Raw genomic sequence first — 336 nt, 5'->3', positions numbered from 1 at the left:
CCTCCTCCCTGCCCCCCCATCAATTCCCTCTCCCCCATCAGCCCGAAGAGCCATCAGGTAAATGTTAGTATATTTTAAAATATACTAATATTTGATTCCCTCTAAGAAGAGAAATAAATACATCATTACTTTTATTACAGTACTATTATAATTTTTTTGTATTATAACTAACTGATATTGTTAATCTTGTGCTTAATTTATAGATTAAATTTTGCCATAAATATATCTGTATAGAAAAAAAGATGTCATATGCAGGGCTCAGTATCAATCTGAGGTTTCTGACATCCACTGAGGAACTAGGAAGATATCCCCCGTGTATAGGGCAGAGCTACTTTA

Source organism: Microtus ochrogaster, chromosome 1 (genome assembly GCF_000317375.1).
Source record: "Microtus ochrogaster isolate Prairie Vole_2 chromosome 1, MicOch1.0, whole genome shotgun sequence".
Taxonomy (NCBI): domain Eukaryota; kingdom Metazoa; phylum Chordata; class Mammalia; order Rodentia; family Cricetidae; genus Microtus; species Microtus ochrogaster.
The sequence above is the reverse complement of the archived record's forward strand: the minus strand, read 5'-3'. Positions refer to the sequence as shown.